General features: G+C 44.7%; 2 long non-coding RNA genes across 2 annotated transcripts; both read right to left on the bottom strand.

The window, feature by feature from the left end:
- Positions 1–4,402: 4,402 nt before the first annotated feature.
- LOC139833024 (uncharacterized) lies at positions 4,403–6,086 on the bottom strand. The gene is made up of 2 exons (XR_011748021.1): positions 5,895–6,086; positions 4,403–4,637 (listed from the first exon to the last, which is right to left on the bottom strand). It is a non-coding gene; the product is annotated as an uncharacterized lncRNA (long non-coding RNA).
- A 2,330-nt stretch (positions 6,087–8,416) lies between these two features.
- Positions 8,417–11,649, bottom strand: LOC127322740 (uncharacterized). Its single transcript, XR_011748020.1, has 4 exons — positions 11,028–11,649; positions 10,688–10,937; positions 10,484–10,594; positions 8,417–9,995 (listed from the first exon to the last, which is right to left on the bottom strand). It is a non-coding gene; the product is annotated as an uncharacterized lncRNA (long non-coding RNA).
- Between the last annotated feature and the right edge of the window lie 13,619 nt (positions 11,650–25,268).

The raw sequence follows: 25,268 nt of genomic DNA, 5'->3' as shown, positions 1-25,268 counted from the left end.
GATGCTACTGAAAATTATTATGAGAGAGGAAAATATGGTTGTAGAAATTTTCATGGTACTAAAACACCTCTCTATATGCTGAAAATTTTGAAGTTATTCTTGTTTTATCTTGCTATGCTTGTCACTTGGTTCTTCATGAATTTATTTGTGTACAAGATTCCTATGCATAGGAAGTGGGTTAGACTTAAATGTGTTTTGAACTTGCTTTTTTATGCTCTCTTTTGCTTCAACTCTCATCCTTATGTGAGCATCATTAAAATTGCTGAGCCCATCTTAATGGCTATAAAGAAAAAAACACTTCTTGGGAGATAACCCATGTCTTTATTTTGCTACTGTTTTGTTGTGTCTTGGAAGTTGTTACTACTGTAGCAACCTCTCCCTATCTTTATTTTATTGCATTGTTGTGCCAAGTAAAGTCTCTAATAGAAGGTTGATGCTGGATTTGGATTTCTGTGCAGAAACAGATTTCTATCTGTCACGAATTTGAGTAGGTCTCTCTGTAGGAAACTCAGAAAAATCTGCCAATTTTCATGCGTGTTCCTCAGATATGTACGCAACTTTCATTAGTTTTGAGTTTTCTGATTTAAGCAACGGAAGTACCTCTTAAAAATTCTTCTTTACTAGCTGTTCTATTTTGATAGATTCTGTCTCTGTTTTTTGCATTGTCTCTTGTGGACTTTAAGTAAGGCTTTCTAGACGTGGAGAGCTGCAGCTAATGTTTTATTGAGTTCTTGCAATGTGTCACTACAGAACCAAAGTGGATTAAAGTTTTTTTAGTACTAACCCCTCTAATGAAGTTTATGAGAAGTTTGGTGTGGCAGAAGTTTTCAAGGGTCAAGAGAGGAAGATGATATATGATCAAGAAGAGTGAAAAATCTAAGCTTGGGGATGCCCCCGTGGTTCATCCCTGCATATTTCAAGAAGACTCAAGCGTCTAAGCTTGGGGATGCCCAAGGCATCCCCTTCTTCATCAACAACTTATCAGGCCACTTCTAGTGAAACTATATTTTTATTCAGTCACATCATATGTTCTTTACTTGGAGCGTCTGTTTTTTTTTATTTTTGTTTGTGTTTGAATAAATTCGGATCCTAGCAATCCTTGTGTGGGAGAGAGACACGCTCTGCTTTTTCATATGAACACTGGTGTTCTTAGCTTTATTTTAATGTTCATGGCGGAGTTGAAAACCGTTGCACTTATTGATATTTGGTTGGAAACAGAAAATGCTTCATATTATCTTGAATAATTTGATACTTGGAAATTGTTTTGAGCTCTCAAGTAGATCATGTTTAAGCTCATGCACCATGTAGTTTAAACCTATTAGTGGAGAACTACCGTAGAGCTTGTTGAAATTTGGTTTGCATGATTGGTCTCTCTAAGGTCTAGATATTTTCTGGTAAAAGTGTTTGAGCAACAAGGAAGACAGTGTAGAGTCTTATAATGCTTGCAATTTGTTCTTATGTAAGTTTTGCTGTACCGGTTCATACTTGTGTTTGCTTCAAACAACCTTGCTAGCCAAAGCCTTGTACTGAGAGGGAATGCTTCTCGTGCATCCAAAACCTTGAGCCAAAACCTATGCCATTTGTGTCCACCATATCTACCTACTATGTGGTATTTCCTGCCATTCCAAGTAAATACTTCATGTGCTACCTTTAAACAATTCAAAAGCTATTATCTCTTATTTGTGTCAATGTTTTATAGCTCATGAGGAAGTATGTGGTGTTTATCTTTCAATCTTGTCATTTCCTTCAGACAGACTTTCACCAATGGACTAGTGGCTCATCCGCTTATCCAATAATTTTGCAAAAAGAGCTGGCAATGGGGTTCCCAGCCCTAATTAATTAAAACTTGCATTAATAATTCTCTTCACATGTTTTGCCCTGATCTATCAGTAAGCAACTGAATTTTGCAAATAGACACTCCTCCATGGTATGTGAATGTTGGAAGGCACCCGAGGATTCGGTTAGCCATGGCTTGTGTAAGCAAAAGGTTGGGAGGAGTGTCATCCATAAATAAAACTAAAGTACATGTGTAAACAAAAGAGAAGAGGGATGATCCACCTTGCTGGTAGAGATAACGTCCTTCATGGGAGCCGCTCTTGAAAGGCTGGTTGATAAGGTAGTTAGAGTACCCGCTACCATTCGTTGACAACAACAAACACGTCTCAAAACTTTACTTTTATGCTCGCTATATGATTTCAAAACTTGAAAAGCTCTAGCACATGATTTAATCCCTGCTTCCCTCTGCGAAGGGCCTTTCTTTTACTTTATGTTGAGTCAGTTTACCTACTTCCTTCCATCTTAGAAGCAAACACTTGTGTCAACTGTGCATTGATTCTTACATACTTGTTTATTTGCACTCATTATATTACTTTTTGTTGACAATTATCCATGAGGTATGCATGTTGAAGTTGAAAGCAATTGCTGAAACTTAAATCTTCCTTTGTGTTGCTTCAAACCTCTTATTAAGAATTTATTGCTTTATGAGTTAACTCTTATGCAAGACTTTTTGATGTTTGTCTTGAAAGTACTATTCATGAAAAGTTTTGCTATATGTTATCTATTTGTTAGCAAACTATAGATCATTGCCTTGAGTCACTTCATTCATCTCATATGCTTTACAATGGTATGATTAAGATTATGTTGGTAGCATGTCACTTCAGAAATTATTCTTTTTATCGCTTACCTACTCGAGGGCGAGTAAGAACTAAGCTTGGGGATGCTTGATACGTCTCCAACGTATCTATAATTTCTGATGTTCCATGCTAGTTTTATGACAATACCTACATGTTTTGCTCACACTTTATAATGATTTTATGCATTTTCCGGAACTAACCTATTAACAAGATGCCGAAGTGCCAGTTCCTATTTTCTGCTGTTTTTGGTTCCAGAAAGGTTGTTCGGGCAATATTCTCGGAATTCGACGAAACAAAAGCCAAACATCTTATTTCACCGAGACGGACCAGAACACCGAAGGGGAGCCGGAGAGGAGGCCCAGGGCCCCCAGACCACAGGGCGGCGCGGCCTAGAGGGGGGGCGCGCCAGCCTATGGGGAGGAAGCCCCCTGGCTCCTCCGACTCCGCCTCTTTGCCTATAAAACCCCTCGAGACCTAAAAACCTGATACCAATTGACGAAACTCCAGAAAGACTCCAGGGGCGCCGCCGCCATCGCGAAACTCCGTTTCGGGGGACAGAATCTCTGTTCCGGCACGCTGCCGGGACGGGGAAGTGCCCCCGGAAGTCATCTCCATCGACGCCACCGCCTCCATCATGCTCCGTGAGTAGTTCCCCCATGGACTACGGGTTCTAGCTGTAGCTAGTTGGTACTCTCTCTCTCATGTACTTCAATACAATGATCTCATGAGCTGCCTTACATGATTGAGATCCATCTGATGTAATCGGTGTTGTGTTTGTTGGGATCCGATGGATTGTTACATTATGATTAGTCTATCTATATAAGTTTGTGAAGTTATTGTTGCTGCAATCTTGTTGTGTTTAATGCTTGTCACTAGTGCACGAGTGGCATGATCTTAGATTTAAGCTCTATAATTATTGCTTAGATTGTATCTACAAGTTGTTTGCACATGTCTATGTCCGGAACCCGAGGCCCCAGAGTGACAGCAACTGGGATAACTGGAGGGGAAGGCTTAGATATGAGGATCACATGTTTTCACCAAGTGTTAATGCTTTGCTCTGGTGCTCTATTAAAAGGAGTACCTTAATTGCCAGTAGATTCCCTAGAGGCCCTACTGCCACCGGCTGGTAGGACAAAAGATGTTATGCAAGTTTCTCATTGCGAGCACGTATGACTATATATGGAAAACATGCCTACATGATTAATAATCTTGATGTTCTGTCTTAATGCTATTTCAATCCTATCAATTGTCCAGTTGTAAGTTGTTTACCCAACACTTGTCACTTGTTATTGGAGAGTTACCACTAGTGTAGATAGCTGGGAACCCCGGTCCATCTCTTATCATCATATACTCGTTCTATATGTCATTGGAAGTAGTATCAACTATTTTATGGTGCCATTGTTCCCGTATTCTTACTCTGCTTGCCATTTGTGTTCTTGTTACTATTGCTCTCATATTACTGCTGCTTTCACATCACCCCTGTTACTAGTGCTTTTCCAGGTGCAGCTGAATTGACAACTCAATTGTTAAGGCTTATAAGTATTCTTTACCTCCCCTTGTGTCGAATCAATAAATTTGGGTTTTACTTCCCTCAAAGACTGTTGCGATCCCCTATACTTGTGGGTTATCATGTGTGACGCCCCGGAACCGGTACCATGAGGATCCCAGCGAACCCGCCGAAATCCGCATGATATCGATTCAGAGACGCCCTCCGACACGACGTGCGCGACGAATCACACACGTGATGCCAGAGGAATTAACACGAGCGGTAACATTACAACAGGATTACAATAGAGCCCACAAGATACATATATACAACAACGACTCCAACGAGTCAAGATACAAATATATAATACAAAGATTCAAATCATACAGAAGATCGAATACGTCCGAGTACGGACAAGATACAAATTGGACTAAGAGTCCTGAAGATAACCAGTGGCGTCCATAACCCTGCCCAGGCCAAGCCGGAAGGGTAACCTTGCTAACGTCGTCATCTCGTACCTGTCGAAGTCGGGCCATCGGTTGCCGACAAAAGGGGGAGGAGACAAAAAGAAAGGAAGGCGAGGGTAAGTACCATTGGCACGTACTTGCGAGACAAGACCAGCTATGCTCGCTGGTGGGCGGTATAAACTTCACCCGGCTATATGTGGGGTTTAGCGGCAGCAAAGCTACTATCCAATAGAGACACGCTACAACATCCGTCTACTCAGAGAAGATAAGAGAGCGCACAAGGTAACAGATAAATACTACACAAACATAACCCAGCCGATTACACATATCCCCTTCAACAAAGCGAAGAGGCAATGTAAAAGGCACTCAACGGTGGACAAATTTTATTAGGTATCGGTTGTGGTAATGCTATATTACTACACAAGTTATTATCAGATTATTAACAACAAGTATAAGGTGTAAGTTGTTCTATGATCAAGCCATACAATTCCAAGTCGTCCATAACCGCGGACACGGCTTATCGATAAGATGTACACCCTGCAGGGGTTGCCCAAATGTAACCATACGCATGCTCGAACCCACTTACTACAGGTGGAGTCTCACATCAAGACCGTTCCCAATGCAAGAGAAAGTTTAATGGGAGCCACCCAACTAAGCTACCCGTGACGAAGTTCGGCCGTACTCCGATACGGACCCAGAGGTTTGTGCCAACGGCTAAGCTAAGTGTGAACAACCTGCTGTCGCTAATCGTTCCACAAGATGAGTACAATACAGAATATAAACACCCGAAGGCAACAGAAGTAAATCGTGCATCGTGCATATGAGCAAATAAAACCAAGGTTGTGGCTCCCAATAAACAGACTCGAGGAAAGGTAGTGGGTGATGGGGGTCCCACTCCCCCACGTACGGGTAGAGCGCTCAATCTCGGAACAGATAACAAGAACTCGGGTCCTAGGGGACATTAGCAAGTCAAAGTTCCGATGCTTTCGCAAAGGGGCTCACAGATGCCTCTGCTTACAATTTTAGTTGTTAACAATAAAGTAAAGTGTGATTATCTCCAACAAAATATATAGCATGTGATAACCTCCCAAAGAGATATCCCGAACATCTCGAGATATCAACAAGACCCTAAACTCGCCTACGACTCGCAAAGCTGGCAAACAACAAACAATAGGTAGGGCGAGGAGGTGTATCTCGGACATATAGGTAACAATTGGATAGGACACGTGACACAACAGAATCGCAACATAGGGATAGCAATAGATCAAAAGAGCATGTAAATGTAAAATAGGTGAAGGGTGGGCTCGCCTGTGAAAAGCTGCAGAAGAACTTGTCGGAGAACTCGTCGTATCTCACATCACCACTTCGTGATCCTATCCGCGAAGAAGCAAATGCTGGAACACACAACGCATGCAAGTCTTACTACTACGGATAAATAAGATCCAGCATGATCATGATGTTATGCATGACATGGCAAACATGATGCGGCGGTGCAACTTATCCATATTAATCGGAGTCGGAACACCGGACAAGCAAATTAGGTTGGAATTGCATTTCTACCGACAAAGTTAAGGGTGGATTAACATAGCAAACATGGCAGGGGTGAGCTACAACAAAGTTAAATGGAACCGAGACAACATATATATAATATCCCACATATTCCATATGTTCCATATTAGGTGATAATGCAAACTATCACGAATTTATATGATGCAGGATGCAACAGCAAGCATGGATGGCATATTTAGATTCCTCATATTTTTCTGATAAAAATAGATATTTTATTTGTTTTGTTTGGATTTACCAATCCCAAGTTATGATATAAACAAGATTTTGCAAAAAGAAAAGATTATCACAGAGGGGTAGAAGAACTGGGCCGGACCTGGCCTGGAACTCTCTTGCGCACAGGCCGGCGGTGAATAGAAGGTGGGCGCGCATCAGCATCGTGCAGCACCAGGGAGAGATGGGCCTCGGCCCATCTGCAGCGCCGGATCTGGTTCATGGACCGAGAGAACAAAAGAGGATTAAACAGTAAACATGGGATTTGATCCTGATCTGCTGCGTACGGGATCAAGGTACAAACCAGCTGGGCTATGTGCAGATTGATGAACAGTGTCAGGTGTGCGTCAACATGAGGTAGTGCTGGACGGACTTGGTCCCTGGCGACCACGACGGATGGAAAAGGATGAACACGATGCATGTGAGCCTCGATCTGGAAGCCTGGCGCACGCCTGGATGCGGGAGTCGGCGTGCTCGAAGCGGAAGACCAAGGGGAACCAGGGTGAGCAGTTTTGGCACCGGCCTTGACAAAGTACCGCCGACGACGAGTACTGCGGCGAAGACGACCGTCAACGTCAGGGGAGGAAGCAAACCAGCGGGGAGGAAGGTGCCGAAGGGGTCCCGGGGACGCGCGATGTTACCAGGAAGATGAAGGCGGGCTCGGTTTGGCCGGAGGAGGACGAGGGCGGCCGGAATCGGAGAAGAAGCATGAAGTCCGGCGCGAAGAATCGGCGACCTTGCGCTCGATTTACAGGGTATTGACTCGATTCCTTGCAGGGGGATGACGAGGACGACGAGCCGCATCTGATGGTGCCCTCGGAATGGTGGGGGGAGCCTTGGAGCGGCGACGCCATGGCGAGGTGGTGTTCCCGGTGGCTGTTTGGGTCGCTCTCTGTGAGCAGGTAGAGAGGAAACCAAGGGGAGCGAGGATGGGGTGGCGGCGCGAGGGAGGAGGATAGGGCTAGGGTTTCCAGGAGGGTGCAACGCTGGGGATAAAAGAGGGAAACATGTGGTGGAGGACCAGGGGAGCAGGTGAGGACCGGATGAGCTGCTCGCTCACGTCCTTCTCGTGAGATGAGGAAGACGACAACAGGACAAAAGTGGAGAGCCTCTCCACTCGAAGAGGTATGGGCCTGGTGGAGGGTAAGGTGGGTTGGGCCGGATCGGGCCAGAGGAAGAGGAGAGCTGGGCTGCCAGGAAGAAAGGGACAGACGGGCCAAAGAGGGGTGGCCTGGTTAGAAAAGTTAGAGTTTTATTTTAATAGAAAAGATAAAGGGGGTGGTTTATTATAGAAACCATATAAGAGCAAAATAAAATAATTAGGGTTTATAAAATAATTTTATTTTGTTGAAAACATGTATATGATGCATGCACGATGCCATGTTGATGCACAAGAGAAAAAGAACAAGCATATCTATTAGGGGTACTACCCGGGGCCGTTACAATCGACACCACTAACAAGGAACCTCGCCCCGAGGTTCCACCTCAAGGTACGGGGAAGAGAGGTGAACTATCGGATCTTCTGGCGACGTGTTGATCTCCTCGACACCACTAACGAGGATTCTTGCTCCATGCTGATCGGTCGACACCACTAACAAGAAGTCGTTGTTCCGATGTTGATGATGCACTGTTGTCGAGATCCTCCGAAGAATGAACCTAATAGGTAAGGGTCAAAGATCGTCCACCCTCGTCGGAACCTAAAACTCAGAGAACACAGATAAGAGAGAAGACCCAAAACTCGCAAAGGTAAGAGGAGAAAGAATAGGGATAAGGAGAAAAATCAGAACTAATCAGAACTATCCAGCGATTTTTAGAAAATAGGTTTTCGACACTAGACACAACAGCATCCGTTGGCAAGGTTAACCTACAGGCTGGACTAGTGGGGTACCGACAACCTGAGCTCTGATACCAACTTGTGACGCCCCGGAACCGGTACCATGAGGATCCCAGCGAACCCGCCGAAATCCGCATGATATCGATTCAGAGACGCCCTCCGACACGACGTGCGCGACGAATCACACACGTGATGCCAGAGGAATTAACACGAGCGGTAACATTACAACAGGATTACAATAGAGCCCACAAGATACATATATACAACAACGACTCCAACGAGTCAAGATACAAATATATAATACAAAGATTCAAATCATACAGAAGATCGAATACGTCCGAGTACGGACAAGATACAAATTGGACTAAGAGTCCTGAAGATAACCAGTGGCGTCCATAACCCTGCCCAGGCCAAGCCGGAAGGGTAACCTTGCTAACGTCGTCATCTCGTACCTGTCGAAGTCGGGCCATCGGTTGCCGACAAAAGGGGGAGGAGACAAAAAGAAAGGAAGGCGAGGGTAAGTACCATTGGCACGTACTTGCGAGACAAGACCAGCTATGCTCGCTGGTGGGCGGTATAAACTTCACCCGGCTATATGTGGGGTTTAGCGGCAGCAAAGCTACTATCCAATAGAGACACGCTACAACATCCGTCTACTCAGAGAAGATAAGAGAGCGCACAAGGTAACAGATAAATACTACACAAACATAACCCAGCCGATTACACATATCCCCTTCAACAAAGCGAAGAGGCAATGTAAAAGGCACTCAACGGTGGACAAATTTTATTAGGTATCGGTTGTGGTAATGCTATATTACTACACAAGTTATTATCAGATTATTAACAACAAGTATAAGGTGTAAGTTGTTCTATGATCAAGCCATACAATTCCAAGTCGTCCATAACCGCGGACACGGCTTATCGATAAGATGTACACCCTGCAGGGGTTGCCCAAATGTAACCATACGCATGCTCGAACCCACTTACTACAGGTGGAGTCTCACATCAAGACCGTTCCCAATGCAAGAGAAAGTTTAATGGGAGCCACCCAACTAAGCTACCCGTGACGAAGTTCGGCCGTACTCCGATACGGACCCAGAGGTTTGTGCCAACGGCTAAGCTAAGTGTGAACAACCTGCTGTCGCTAATCGTTCCACAAGATGAGTACAATACAGAATATAAACACCCGAAGGCAACAGAAGTAAATCGTGCATCGTGCATATGAGCAAATAAAACCAAGGTTGTGGCTCCCAATAAACAGACTCGAGGAAAGGTAGTGGGTGATGGGGGTCCCACTCCCCCACGTACGGGTAGAGCGCTCAATCTCGGAACAGATAACAAGAACTCGGGTCCTAGGGGACATTAGCAAGTCAAAGTTCCGATGCTTTCGCAAAGGGGCTCACAGATGCCTCTGCTTACAATTTTAGTTGTTAACAATAAAGTAAAGTGTGATTATCTCCAACAAAATATATAGCATGTGATAACCTCCCAAAGAGATATCCCGAACATCTCGAGATATCAACAAGACCCTAAACTCGCCTACGACTCGCAAAGCTGGCAAACAACAAACAATAGGTAGGGCGAGGAGGTGTATCTCGGACATATAGGTAACAGGTGGATAGGACACGTGACACAACAGAATCGCAACATAGGGATAGCAATAGATCAAAAGAGCATGTAAATGTAAAATAGGTGAAGGGGTGGGCTCGCCTGTGAAAAGCTGCAGAAGAACTTGTCGGAGAACTCGTCGTATCTCACATCACCACTTCGTGATCCTATCCGCGAAGAAGCAAATGCTGGAACACACAACGCATGCAAGTCTTACTACTACGGATAAATAAGATCCAGCATGATCATGATGTTATGCATGACATGGCAAACATGATGCGGCGGTGCAACTTATCCATATTAATCGGAGTCGGAACACCGGACAAGCAAATTAGGTTGGAATTGCATTTCTACCGACAAAGTTAAGGGTGGATTAACATAGCAAACATGGCAGGGGTGAGCTACAACAAAGTTAAATGGAACCGAGACAACATATATATAATATCCCACATATTCCATATGTTCCATATTAGGTGATAATGCAAACTATCACGAATTTATATGATGCAGGATGCAACAGCAAGCATGGATGGCATATTTAGATTCCTCATATTTTTCTGATAAAAATAGATATTTTATTTGTTTTGTTTGGATTTACCAATCCCAAGTTATGATATAAACAAGATTTTGCAAAAAGAAAAGATTATCACAGAGGGGTAGAAGAACTGGGCCGGACCTGGCCTGGAACTCTGCTGCGCCTGGGCCGGCGGTGAATAGAAGGTGGGCGCGCATCAGCATCGTGCAGCACCAGGGAGAGATGGGCCTCGGCCCATCTGCAGCGCCGGATCTGGTTCATGGACCAGAGAACAAAAAGAGGATTAAACAGGTAAACATGGGATTTGATCCTGTGATCTGCTGCGTACGGGATCAAGGTACAAACCAGCTGGGCTATGTGCAGATTGATGAACAGTGTCAGGTGTGCGTCAACATGAGGTAGTGCTGGACGGACTTGGTCCCTGGCGACCACGACGGATGGAAAAGGATGAACACGATGCATGTGAGCCTCGATCTGGAAGCCTGGCGCACGCCTGGATGCGGGAGTCGGCGTGCTCGAAGCGGAAGACCAAGGGGAACCAGGGGTGAGCAGTTTTGGCACCGGGCCTTGACAAAGTACCGCCGACGACGAGTACCTGCGGCGAAGACGACCGTCAACGTCAGGGGAGGAAGCAAACCAGCGGGGAGGAAGGTGCCGAAGGGGTCCCGGGGACGCGCGATGTTACCAGGAAGATGAAGGCGGGCTCGGTTTGGCCGGAGGAGGACGAGGGCGGCCGGAATCGGAGAAGAAGCATGAAGTCCGGCGCGAAGAATCGGCGACCTTGCGCTCGATTTACAGGGTATTGACTCGATTCCTTGCAGGGGGATGACGAGGACGACGAGCCGCATCTGATGGTGCCCTCGGAATGGTGGGGGGAGCCTTGGAGCGGCGACGCCATGGCGAGGTGGTGTTCCCGGTGGCTGTTTGGGTCGCTCTCTGTGAGCAGGTAGAGAGGAAACCAAGGGGAGCGAGGATGGGGTGGCGGCGCGAGGGAGGAGGATAGGGCTAGGGTTTCCAGGAGGGTGCAACGCTGGGGATAAAAGAGGGAAACATGTGGTGGAGGACCAGGGGAGCAGGTGAGGACCGGATGAGCTGCTCGCTCACGTCCTTCTCGTGAGATGAGGAAGACGACAACAGGACAAAAGTGGAGAGCCTCTCCACTCGAAGAGGTATGGGCCTGGTGGAGGGTAAGGTGGGTTGGGCCGGATCGGGCCAGAGGAAGAGGAGAGCTGGGCTGCCAGGAAGAAAGGGACAGACGGGCCAAAGAGGGGTGGCCTGGTTAGAAAAGTTAGAGTTTTATTTTAATAGAAAAGATAAAGGGGGTGGTTTATTATAGAAACCATATAAGAGCAAAATAAAATAATTAGGGTTTATAAAATAATTTTATTTTGTTGAAAACATGTATATGATGCATGCACGATGCCATGTTGATGCACAAGAGAAAAAGAACAAGCATATCTATTAGGGGTACTACCCGGGGCCGTTACATCATGCATCTTAATAATATTAAGTTTCCCCTCTTTATGTTGAGAATCTTGAAGTTGCGCTTGTGTTGCCTTTCTATGCTTGTTGCATTATGCTTACATGACTTGTTTATTTACAAGATTCCTTTTCATATGAAGTGGGTTAGACTTAAAACTGTTTCTTATTTGGTTTTGATGCTCTCTTTTACTTCAACTCTTATTTCTTGCATGAGCATCATTAAAATCACTGAGCCCATCTTAATGGCTATAAAGAAAGCACTTCTTGGGAGATAACCCATGTTTTTATTTTGCTACTGTTTTGTTGTGTCTTGGAAGTTGTTACTACTGTAGCAACCTCTCCTTATCTTTACTTTATTGTATTGTTGTGCCAAATAAGTCTCTAATAGTAAAGTTGATACTATATTTGGATTGCTGCGCAGAAACAGATTTCTACCTGTCACGAATTTGAGTAGATCTCTCTGTAGAAGAATCAAAAAAATCTGCCAATTTACGTGCGTGATCCTCAGATATGTACGCAACTTTCATTAGTTTTGAGCTTTTTCATCTGAGCCTGTTAAGTGCCTCTAAAAAATTCGTCTTTACAGACTGTTCTGTTTTGACAGATTCTGCCTTTTATTTCACATTGCCTCTTTTGCTGTGTTGAATGGATTTCTTTGTTCCATTAACTTTCAGTAGCTTTGTGCAATGTCCAGAAGTGTTAAGAATGATTATGTCACCTCTGAATATGTGAATTTTTGATTATGCACTAACCCTCTAATGAGTTTGTTTCGAGTTTGGTGTGGAGGAAGTTTTCAAGGATCAAGAGAGGAGGATGATACAATATGATCAAGAAGAGTGAAAAGTCTAAGCTTGGGGATGCCCCCGTGGTTCATCCCTGCATATTTCAAGAAGACTCAAGCATCTAAGCTTGGGGATGCCCAAGGGATCCCCTTCTTCATCGACAACTTATCAGGTCACCTCTAGTGAAACTATATTTTTATTCAGTCGCATCTTATGTGCTTTACTTGGAGCGTCTGTTTGCTTTTGTTTTTGTTTTTGTTTGAATAAAATCGGATCCTAGCAATCTTTGTGTGGGAGAAAGACACGCTCCGCTGTTTCATATGAACACTGGTGTTCTTAGCTTTACTTTTAATGTTCATGGCGAAGGTTGAAACTGCTTCGTTCATTGTTATATGGTTGGAAACAGAAAATGCTTCATGTGGTAATTGGTATATTGTCTTGAATAATTTGATACTTGGCAATTGTTGTGCTCAAATAGATCATGTTTAAGCTCTTGCATCATGTACTTTGCACCTATTAATGAAGAACTACCATAGAGCTTGTTAAAATTTGGTTTGCATGATTGGTCTCTCTAAAGTCTAGATATTTTCTGGTGAAGTGTTTGAACAACAAGGAAGACAGTGTAGAGTCTTATAATGCTTGCAATATGTTCTTATGTAAGTTTTCTTTGTCAGACCGGTTCATACTTGTGTTTGCTTCAAACAACCTTGCTAGCCAAAGCCTTGTACTGAGAGGGAATACTTCTCGTGCATCCAAAACCTTGAGCCAAAACCTATGCCATTTGTGTCCACCATACCTATCTACTATGTGGTATTTCTCTGCCATTCCAAAGTAAATTACTTGAGTGCTACCTTTAAATTTTCATTCTTTGTCTCAAACGTATCCATAATTTCTTATGTTCCATGCTAGTTTTATGACAATACTCACATGTTTTATACACACTTTACATCATTTATATGCATTTTCCGGCACTAACCTATTAACGAGATGCCGAAGAGCCAGTTCCTGTTTTGTGCTGTTTTTGGTTTCAGAAATCCTACACAGGAAATATTCTCGGAATTGGACGAAATTAACGCCTAGGGTCTTATTTTTCCACGGAGCTTCCAGAAGACCGAAGGGGATACGAAGTGGGGCCACGAGGTGGCGACACCACAAGGCGGCGCGACAAAGAAGGGGCCCGCGCTGCCCTATGGTGTGGGTCCCCTGGGACCCCTCCGAGGCTGCCCTTCCGCCTATAAAGTCTCACCGTCGCGAAAACCCTAAAAAGATAAGCCACGAGACGAGAAAAGTTACGCAGCCGCCGCCATCGCGAAGCCATATTCGGGGGACAGAAGTCTCTGTTCCGGCACGCCGCCGGGACGGGGAATTGCCCCCGGAAGCCATCTCCATCGACACCACCGCCATCTTCATCGCCGCTGCTGTCTCCCATGATGAGGAGGGAGTAGTTCTCCCCCGAGGCTGAGGGCTTTACCGGTAGCTATGTGGTTAATCTCTCTCTCCCATGTACTTCAATACAATGATCTCATGAGCTGCCTTACATGATTGAGATCCATATGATGAGCTTTGTAATCTAGATGTCGTTATGCTATTCAAGTGGATTTTACTTATGTGATCTCCGGAGACTCCTTGTCCCACGTGTGTAAAGGTGACAGTGTGTGCACCGTGTGGGTCTCTTAGGCTATATTTCACAGAATACTTGTTCACTGGGTTATGATTTGAGTTGGATGTCTCTATGAAATTGTGGTGTGTTAGTACCTCCTATGAATGCTCACAGTGACAGCGTGGGGTGTTTATTAGTACTTGGGAATACATCTTTAAGGTTTGCTTTTGCAGCCCTACACGGTGAATTAGTGTTCGTTATCCCGCCAGAGAGTAATTCAGAATAGCATAGTGAAGTGCTTATTTATATTCAATTATGATTGCAATGTTGAGAGTGTCCACTAGTGAAAGTATGATCACTAGGCCTTGTTTCTAAGTATTGAAACACCGTTTCCAACAAGTTCTGTTACATGTTTGCCTGCTGCCATCTTTATTTCAGATTGCAATTACTACTTACAATCATCCATTATACTTGTATTTCACTATCTCTTCGCCGAACTAGTGCACCTATACATCTGACAAGTGTATTAGGTGTGTTGGGGACACAAGAGACTTCTTGTATCTTAATTGCAGGATTGCTTGAGAGGAATATCTTTGACCTCTACCTCCCTGAGTTCGATAAACCTTGGGTGATCCACTTAAGTGAAACTTGCTGCTGTTCTACAAACCTCTGCTCTTGGAGGCCCAACACTGTCTACAAAAATAGAAGCACACGTAGACATCAAGCTATTTTCTGGCGCCGTTGCCGGGGAGGTAAGGTAAAAGGTATTCACATCCTCCGACTACTAAGCTATTTCCTAGCACTGTTGCCGGTGTGTGAGTGCTCGAAGCTATTTCCTTTAGATCCTGCAATTATATCTTTTTGTTTTTTGTTTTTATTTTCACTAGTTAGGCTTAATGGAAAACAACAAAAAAATTAGAGATCTTTATGAACTTTATCTTGAACTAGGACATGATGTGTTTGAAGAGAGAATTAAAAAACCCATGGAACTTTGTTTGCAAAATAGTTGTAGCAATGTTATTACCATGAACTCTTTGAATACTATTATTGCTAATGATATGGAAGAATTTAAGCTTGGGGAAGCTGGTCATGATATTTTTAGTCCCCCAAGTTTTGAGGAGAAAATTTACTTTGATGATACTTTGCCTCCTATTTATGATGATTACAATGATGAATATGATATTTTCAGTCCACCTACTATTGAGGAGAAAATTAATTATGATTACAATATGCCTCCTATATATGATGATTATGGTGATGAGAATAATAATGATAGCTATTTTATTGAATTTGCTCCCACTACAATTAATAGTAATGATTATGCTTATGTGGAGAGTAATAATTTTATGCATGTAGCTCATGATAAGAATGTTTCATGTGATAGTTATATTGTTGAGTTTGTTCATGATGCTACTGAAAGTTATTATGAGAGAGGGAAACATGGTTATATGCATCTTAATAATATTAAGTTTCCCCTCTTTATGTTGAGAATCTTGAAGTTGCGCTTGTGTTGCCTTTCTATGCTTGTTGCATTATGCTTACATGACTTGTTTATTTACAAGATTCCTTTTCATAGGAAGTGGGTTAGACTTAAAAGTGTTTCTTATTTGCTTTTGATGCTCTCTTTTACTTCAACTCTTATTTCTTGCGTGAGCATCATTAAAATCACTGAGCCCATCTTAATGGCTATAAAGAAAGCACTTTTATTTTACTACTGTTATGTTGTGTCTTGGAAGTTGTTACTACTGTAGCAACCTCTCCTTATCTTTACTTTATTGTATTGTTGTGCCAAGTAAAGTCTCTAATAGTAAAGTTGATACTAGATTTGGGTTGCTGCGCAGAAACAGATTGACTAGAAATAGCCATAGATCCCTTTATTTAAACTAGGCCATGATCACACAAAATAACCATGTCATATTTTTGCAGAAACATGTAGTGTAAGTGAAATGTGAATTATGGGAGTTGTAATCAACTCAAAAGCATTTTTAGTTGATTTTTAATAAATGTTTGAAGTTGTAAAAGTACCTGCCTTGTTATTTTTGTCACATTAATTCTACAAAGAATTTCATGATGAGGCCAGTGGGGTTGGATAGATCTTTTCTCAAGCTTTTCAACCATATGAAGTTCATAAAATTTGGTTGAGCCAATTTGATTCTATTCAAATTTGAACAAAGCATCTGCAAGCAATTTCGATTTAAAACTGAAATTCAAATTTGAAAACGTGGGCTTGCGCGGGAATGCTAACGGGACGAAACGGGGGAGAGGGAGTTGGGCCAGCCCAGCTACGCGTCTGACGCGAGCGGGCCGCCTGACAGGGGGCTCCACCCGTCAGTGCCTCATAACACCGCGAAATGGTACGGGGGCTGTGCGACGTTGGATTCGAACGAGATCCAACGGATCTCATTCGTCGGTGTCGCCGGCGAGAAGGACTCACCGGCGCGGTGCAGGTGGGTGGTCGGAGGGCTCACCGTGGCTCCAGCAAGGGTGGGCAGTGTGCGCGGTGAAGTGGTAGTCGACGGCGAAGCTCCAGGTACTGGCGGCAGCTCCGGGGATGGCTCCAATCGACGGCGGCGAGCTGTGGTACTGGCGGCCTCCGGCGGTGAAATTGAGGGGCTACAGCGGCTAATGTCGATGGGCGAGTAGCGGAGGAGGTCGAGTGAGGAGTGGGGATGGTGCTGGTGTGAAGAAATGGTCGAGGAGGGGTCTCCTTTTATAGGCGCGGAAGGGGACTGAGGTGCTGCGGAAATGTTGACATGGGCGCGGGCGTTCTGGCGAGCTAGCGAGCTAGGCGTGGGCGGCGTCCTGTTCAACACGTCACGGCGGTCCTCTGTGCAGCTACGACGAGACTAGTCGGTGCCCAACTTGGTCGGGGGCAAGCGAGCATCTGCGCGTCCGCGGCGGGATTTGGTCGCCGTCTCCGGCAGCGGCGGGCGCGGGTCGGCGAAGCGAGCATGTCCGCGTGGTTCCTGGAGCAGTGACGCGTCGCTAGACGTGAGAGGGGGTCCGGGGGTGGCCTGTGTCGCCGTGGCGACGCGTGCACTGCGCGTGTCTGTGGGCGTGCTCATGCCGTCGGCGGCATAGTTCTGGGCGTCGTGGGCGCGCGCGTGTCTGGCGCCTGTGGGGCATTTCTTCAACACTGGCTAGCTCAGGTGGGTGCAGTAGGGTGTGGTGGCGCCATTTGGCACGGTGGCCAGGTTTGGAGGGAGAAGGAGAGAGGGGGAGCATGCCATGGGGAACATGGCCGGCATGGCCATGGCTATGCCATGTTTGGCCCTCCTCCTAGGGTTTCAATGCATGGGATAGGGCTAGAGGGGACCAGGGAACAGGGCAAAATCAAGTGGTTTTCAGAAATGGGCTAGGCACTATTTCAAATAGTGAAACGAACAAGATTTGCTCACCAAGTGTTTGTGAATATGGCCGCATGGATTCAATTTTGAAAATTTTGAATGAAACTTGTTAGTCTTGCTTCAAATGATCAACAACACACATTGGTGGTGGTGGCATTCAAAAATAAAAAGATTTGCAAAAGTTGCAAAATGGGATGATCTTAAGTTTGCTTCAAAGTCTCATCTTGGCTTGAGCATAACCTTTGATCTAGGATGAATTTGTACTGGTGGTCTTTACCAAAGTTGTTCACCTTGATGTATACTTGGATGAGGTGCAAAGAGTTGGAATTGTTTGGTTTGAAAATCTCTAAATACAGAGGCTCAAAGTAGTGACCAGACTGAAATTGGCAGATTTGACCATTAGTGCATGTGAGCACAAATTGATTTCAAATTTTATTTGATTTGAGTTTCTTTGATTTCAAAAGTGTTTATAAGTGTTTAGTAACATAATACAATTAATGGTGCAAGCCAAAATGGTCTAGGTTAAAGATTTGCAAAAATGGCCTAAACCCTATGTGAGGGTTTTGGGGAATTTTCCATTTCTTTTCTTTTCTTCCTTTTTGATTTGCTTTGTGATCTTCAAAGGTTCAAGGTAGGGTTTTAGAGTGTAGCACATAAGCACACAAGTAAGCATCATGGTAATCTCACACAATAATGCACAAACCCTATGCATGGCACTATATGCAAATAAAAGTTTTTGTTGGTTCTAAATTTTGAGTAGTTGGAAAATCTTCTTCTTCATTGATTAGAAATTTGGGATGTTACATTGTTCATATTCGAGGCAATGGCTCCTATGAATTGTATCTCATAAGCCGATTTGGAGGAGTATTCGCCATTAGCCGTGAGCCTCCAAACAATGGCGTCCTCCACCCCCTCCCGGAGTTGGATGTTGTCAATAAGAACCCAAAGCTCGACAAATCGTCTAAGATACTCCATGTTCTTGATTTTCTCCAAGTCAATCTTCTTGACCCACTTGTTATTCCTCAAGGCTTGGTGGACCTTCCAATTCTTTCTCTTTGAGATCTCAAAGATGAGAGGGGCAACCTCGATCGGTTTCCTATTATTTAACCACGGACAGTGCCAAAAAGGTGCCTTATGGCCATTGCCAATAGTGATGGTAGTTGAAGCATAGAACACCTCCATATCTTCCATAGAGCATGGGTTCCCATAGCCCTTCCAAATTTTATCGGGGTCTTTCCATTCTAGCCAAGGCCAACGTAGCCTAAGAGCCCTTGCAAACTTGTCCATATGAAGGATCCCAATCCCACCAAGTTTTTTGGGACGGCACACCGTCTCCCAATTGACCTTACATTTTGCCCCCGTCGTGGTATCCTTGACGGACCAAAGTTATGCCCTCTCAATCTTGTTGATGTACTTGGTAGTGTCCGGAGGAAGTATTGTGAGTTACACAAAATGACATAGTGTGGATTTCACTATCATATTTTGAAATCTCTAAATTTTATAATAATTTGTCATTTTTGTGTAGCTCACGGCACAAACAATTTTGCATTATTGTAGGTTCCATCATTGACTATGTTCAGATTAGTTTTCATTTTTTTGAAACTTTTAAATATAATTTTCAATTTTAAAAATAAAGGGGCGATCAGGAGCCAAAGACACTTTCCTGTTACCAACTGGAAATAAACTTCGGAGTGATCTCTAGAGTGTTCTGTACATATATACCTGCATAATGTTGCAGTGTGTGGTGTGCCGGAGCCGGATCTCGAGAGAATCTAATCCAAACCAAGGTGTACTAAATCTAGGCGCACCTGGACTACAACATGGTGGTCCATGCTTTCTGTTACTCTCAGCTATGCTCTACCGTACTTGTACCGATGTGTTTCACTTCTACCACTGGCCAAACGGTCAGATATTGATACACATTGGCAAATAGTATACTACCTCTATTGATAAAAGTATGTCTTAAATTCTCCATACATTACTATGGCAGGAGGAAGTAAAATATATCGTCGGAGCTGTTTAATAATATCTAGGTTGGTCGGTACGAAACTATTCATCTGTCGAAGCAAAGCCAACACAGTGTGGAACATTTTCGGTTGCTTAATTGATATTTCGTAAGCAACCACTTCGTTTAGAGCATTTCCATTGGCACACATCGATAACCCCAATAAGATACCCTTAAAATAAATTATTGAAATAGAAATATTACATAGGCTTCATTTTGAGATAGAAATATTACATAGGCTTTATTTTACATAATTGCAAAATAAAAAATATCGATGAAACCCATACTAGAGGCGGGTGTTGGTTCTCGCCTTCTTCACTGCAAACAAAGAACATCCAGTTACCCAAACTAGGGGTGTGTCTTCATCGCTGCAGAGGAAGAACACCCAGAAATCTAACCTAGTGCCTTCAATCGGCCATTACCATTTTCGCTGCAAAGAAAGAACATCTGAAAACCTACTCATCGACGATGCCGCCGTCGCTGCTGTCGTTGTGGTAGTGCCTACAACACAAAGTGTCGTGAAACACCTTCACCCTGAGCTCCCAGCAGCATTTCCACTTGAAGTACGGGCGAAGTTGTCCCAGCCAGTGTGGAGGAACATGTGGCCTTCCCCAATTCACCATCGAACAACACCTCGATAGGCCACCTGCAGAAGCAGCAGCTCGCATCCTGCAAGTGCACGCTAGCCGGCTCTCGGTCGGCGAGATATTACGCGAATTTCTCTGGGAGCCTTTTTGAACCCAAAGGGTCCTCCTTGATGAGGACGACGAACTCAAAGAACTCGCAAAATCAGTCCGACGACAGCAAGCGTTCAGGGGGTGGGGATCCTGCACCCCGGGCTCTGCCTCGGCGGCCGCGACCGCCACTGCGGCCCGTAGAATCGGCCATGGAGCGCTTGGGGAGATGGTGGGCGGAGGTGACGCTAGGGTTCGTGTGAGGAGGAGTTGGTGTCCGAGCACCCCGTTTTATACCCAGAGGCAGGCGTGGGGGCGGTGGTGCGCACTTATTGCTTGGCTAGAGGTAGGCGAAGGTTGGGGGCGGTGGCGCCATTAATCTTCGGTACGCGTGACTAGATCATTACGCCGACCGCTCATTCAACAGCTGCCAGGCGGGGCCGAGGGCTTCCATACGACATGGCGAGGCGTCGGCGCGCCCATTCAGCGCGCACTCCACGCAAAAGGGCCAAAAAGGGTGTGCCGGCGATTGTATTGGGTTTCAAAACAGACCGGCTACTTTTGGAGCGCGCGCTGCGCGCCTGTGTGGGCCAAAAAACCTGCCTAGCCTCTGAATTACTATTGAGGTCGCTATGGGAAGCGCGGTTGAGATGATCTTAGAATTGGTAAAAAGAAAGAAAAAAAAGGCATAGCAGATAGCACCAAAGGTCTAAAGCAGCGAGCAGCGGTTGGTGCTATAGTTTTAATTCTAGACCTTCTTAGCACGACCGTAGTACTAGCTTATTTCACAACTTTCAATTTTGGACTACAGTATTTGTTAACACTATTGATGATATATTTAGGGTCGTTCGACAGCAGCATCTCGCTTTCTTCAAAGTGCCCTTCGCTCTTTCTCATGCTGGATTTTATTTCTATACCTCCCATGGTCCTGGGACCGTGAGAGGTCCCGATCGTCTCCTAGTTCATTTGTCTCTCTCTTTTAGAGCTTCCAAATTTTGCATGTCCAAACGGCCAGTCATTGGGTTGATTGAATCTTGGAGTAAAGTCAAGGACAGAGCCATCTTTCTTCTGTGGCATACAGTTTTAGGTATAGTCTTTTTTGTGAATCTATAGTTTTAGGTTGTTGGTATAGAGTCCCTCGTTCGTTATGATGACGCAAGGAAAATAATAAAGTAAGTGTTACTCTTTCTGGTTGTTGTGTTTATGCTACTATTATGACAGAGATATTTTATTTTATTTAGATGCAGGCGGTGCATTTACTCAGAGCAATAATTTTCATTATCCAACCGATACAGCCATACGCGCAGCAATTCACATTTTCTCAGCGCACAGCAATTTGCCCAGAGTTGCTCCACGCCTTTTCTCTTTCTTTCGTGCATGCCTGCAAGCATGAACCCACATGAACCTCCTTCACCAGCTCCTCTGTGCTCCTCCTATGGCGCTTCTCCCCTGTTTTGCCCCTGCTGCTCCTCCCCAGTAGTAAAGACACTTTACCATGGATGTTGAGCTAACTCTCCCAAAATACACCCGGCCTACCGGTAACAGGCTCGGAGTAGGCGGATATGTCGCCGACAGGGCTCAGCGTGCCAGATTCATCTCAAGTGAGCTCGGGACGGCGAGGTTGGTGTTCCAAATCAAGGGGTGATTTTGTGAATTGTGATATTGCATGCTCGTGTGTATTCTGTCAATGTTACGCTCTTGTTTTAACTATATTTAAGGGATGCCTCGGCGTCCATGCTGTGTACCTATGACTTTTTCTTTTTCTTAGAGGTTCGTTGTGACCTTTGCAGATTTGCCACATACAATATTTTTAATGCAGCTATTTCAAAATGATGCCACACATTTTGCGTAGTTTGAACACACCACGTTAAAAATTGTTGTGATGATGTTGCACGCCTGAAAAATGTTGCGCGGGTGTGTGGTATGCTGCAATGGTCAGAAAATCGGTCCTTTTCAGTATTGGCATATTTGGCCATTGATTTATATATGTCGGAAAATGTTATATAACCCGACGAAATTATATATATTGTAAAATAAATATTTTCTGAAAAAAAACTTCGTGATTTCAAAGTTTGATAATTTGCCTATGTCTAAATGATAGGCCAAGACAAGAATTCCGGAAATAAAACTAGGAAGAAGTAAACAATGATGATGAGATGATGGACATTGGGGCCATGGCCATGCATGCATGATCGGTGGAGCATCTGCTCATCTGACCAGACGTGCTAGTAGGACAGAATCAAAGCATCTCCTTTTTTCTTGATAATAAAAAACAATATACAGACGGCTGCTATGACGCAGGTACAGTACTGGATAGAGAAATTAACGTTTCCCAACTACGCAGCTTCCATCGTGACAGTCGAGAACATGGAAAACTGCAATTCGTGGTACCTGATGCTCTCTTGCGTGGAGAACTGCAGAGGGAAGCAACCTACACACTTGGCCACTTGGCTTGTCCAGTGGCAGTGGATGTATGTTTTACATCAGATTCGTCAGTGGAGTGGAGACGAACGAATTCGAGGCCATGGTTGCTGCTTGGATACCATAATCCAAAACGACCCGGTCCAGGCTCGTACAGAGAGCCTGTCGCCCGCGCGAGGCGCTGACAGTACTGCTGCTTGGTCGATCCATTCCGTGTGTCTAGAGATGAAAACGGAGGTGCCCAAACGGGCCAAACGGCTGAAATGAGCACTGTTGCATTTGGTTTCATATTTTCTTCAGAAGAGGAACTGACACTCCCTCCGTTCTATGTAGATTGTCTGAAATTTGTTAAAATTTGAATGTATCTAAATACTATTTAATGTCTAGATATATCTAAGTTTTAACAAATCTCAGACAAATTTGGTGGAATAGAGGGAGTACAATAAAAAACGAATAGGAAAACATATATATTCGGATCAGATACGAGTGTGCTGTAGATTATTTTTTACATTTACCACACTTTGCTTAAATAAATACACATCTGCCGCATTGATCATCCACATCTTAGTGGCACATGGTGTGGCAAATATACATATTGCAAAATAAAATGTGGCAGATGTACAAATCACAAATCCCAGCACTATGGAAATGGTCAGATTTGGGAGGCTTCTAGCGGGGCACTATCATCGCCCTTGACCGCGTCAGGGGCAATACCAGAGGCGAGCGAATCGGTGCGCCACCCTCGAGGTTGCCCATCACTTGTGCTAATACCATTTGTCACGGAGCCGGTAAACCTTAGTGGGAATCCAAAATATTCACAATACACATAGAGAAACAAATAAAAAGTGATATTGCAGTATCATGTCTAGTATGGTGTCACTAGATATTTCCTTTGAGAACATGGATGGCTATGGTGTTCATTTTTGTGTGACATTGCCCTATCAATGGTGTTTCTTGTGACTGCATACCTTTCGACCGTTCCCCAAAGCGTGGTAAGAAGTCGGTCCGTATTTTATTTTGAAAAAAATAGAGCAAAGATTTAGTCTGAAGTTGTGTTTCCAATTTAGCCCAGTTTTGAAGAACAAACACCACGGCAACATGGCCCACCCCTACCAACGTTCTCATTTTCAGTCATTTCACGAATGGGCCTCTTAGGTAGATGGTCTTGGTGAAAACATGAAGCAGGCCCATTCAAGCCCACCCCTGGGCCGCTGCCGCCACGGGAATCTCAGCCGGTCGCATCTCCGCGTTATCCGAGAATGATGGCGACTTTTGCTGATCCTCCAGAGCGCGACGACAACGAACAGGGCACATCGGTGTGCAGTTACTTGGCTGCCGATCAACTGTCATCAGTCTGACATTCTTCCCTACAATGGCGCCTTGTTTCTTCCTCCATTTGCAAGTATATCTCTCCCTTGCGCAGAGGAAAGGGGCCCTTTCACCTACGCCCAATCCAATTCAGGCGCGCTTGTTTCCTTGTAATGGTGAATCCTTCGTGCTGTTTCTCTGTCAAGGCAAGCCAATCAGTTGGCACTTGTACTAATTTTAGTTTGAAAGTTGTATCATTCAAATTTTAGCAGAAAACTTGGGGGAAAATTTCGAGTCCTTCCTTACGAATGAACCGTGTCCTTGCTGCATGTATGCATCCTTTTCCTTCGGAAATGTGTTCGAGTGCAGAAGAGCATCCTTTACATATTCCTTTGGTTGTTCATGATAGCTTCCAAAGAAAAGGAATCGTTCCTGGAAAGAGGTTGCACTGAAAATGCCTATCTCTCAGACTCTCAAAACGCAGGCGTGGTTCAGAATGCTCTCGATGGTCCACTCTGCTCTACATGCCACTCGAACTTCTTCTCCTACCAGATGAAGCATCCAATGCAGAATGTCGGCCCCTGATATGATACTTATGGTTTCCTACGAGTGCGAAATTGGTACAGAGACCATAGTAGGCAACATGGGTATACCACAACCTGAGGCAGGCCGTGCCCCCGAAATCCAAGCGGGCGGCAATGATCAGGCAAAGAAATCCATCAAAGTTTCTTGCCTGTGCATGAGCATGATTGGATGCGTAAAAAGCGATCTTTGGTCGTGATCGATAGACCACCATCATCATGAGAGATTAGGTGCACCGAGATGCGCGCCGGAGATGCCCTCCATCATGCTGCCGCCGGCGAGCGAGGGCCGAGCGCGGTGGGGAGTGATCGAGTTGATCTGGATGTTCTTCCCTTCGTTAATTACCCTTTCTCCTTTGCATGCTAGCGTAGCTTGCTCCACATGGCCACATGATCACAGTGGTGCGACTACTCTATGACTACATGCTAGGACGCACGAACGGCTCGTCCCATGGCTGCAAAGGAGAGGCGATTAAAGCTGGTGTGCTCTTCTTTGCTTTCTACCCACTTCGGTTGGCCACCTTTGATCCCCAGCGGCATGCCGCAGCGGCTGATGATTCCCATGCAAACAGTACAACTGCCTCTTAATTTGTGAGAATGGATGTTAGTGTCCGCCCAGCTCCACACATTCCTATCGCGTTCAAACGTTTGGCGTATCTGGCACATACCACAAGAGGAGAGCCCTTGCCGTCTCAAGAGGTCGGCCTGATGGGAGGATGACGGCTC

Source organism: Lolium perenne, chromosome 1 (assembly GCF_019359855.2).
Source record: "Lolium perenne isolate Kyuss_39 chromosome 1, Kyuss_2.0, whole genome shotgun sequence".
In the NCBI taxonomy this organism is placed as follows: Eukaryota; Viridiplantae; Streptophyta; class Magnoliopsida; order Poales; family Poaceae; genus Lolium; species Lolium perenne.
Note: the sequence above shows the minus strand (reverse complement) of the source record. Positions and strands in the feature narration are given on the sequence as shown.